The following is a 402-nucleotide window of genomic DNA, read 5'->3' on the forward strand; positions in this document are numbered from 1 at the left end:
TTTCGTGATTTTTCAGTATTTTGTCAAGATTTGGACTTTAAATGCTTATAAAAAAAACTGTGACTAAGGATTTTTTATATTTTTTAAATGTCATTGTAACAATAAAGTAGGAGCCTTGTATTAAGTTTTCAAACTTATTTACCCAACATTCAAAGAAAAAAAGGTGGGTAAGTGGATGTCGCTCTGCTGTACAGTAGGTTAGAAGTGGGTCACTGTATAATGGACAGTATTAAATTTGAATTCAATGATATAATATCACTGTATAAGAAAAACGATTCTGAGCGGAGACGGTATATCAGTCTATGTATTAGACATATAATATATACTTATCTATGGTATTAAAAAAAAATTGACCTATAATAGGTACCTATAATAAATTCCAAATTAATCATATCATAATAT

This window comes from Acyrthosiphon pisum, chromosome X (assembly GCF_005508785.2).
Source record: "Acyrthosiphon pisum isolate AL4f chromosome X, pea_aphid_22Mar2018_4r6ur, whole genome shotgun sequence".
NCBI lineage: Eukaryota > Metazoa > Arthropoda > Insecta > Hemiptera > Aphididae > Acyrthosiphon > Acyrthosiphon pisum.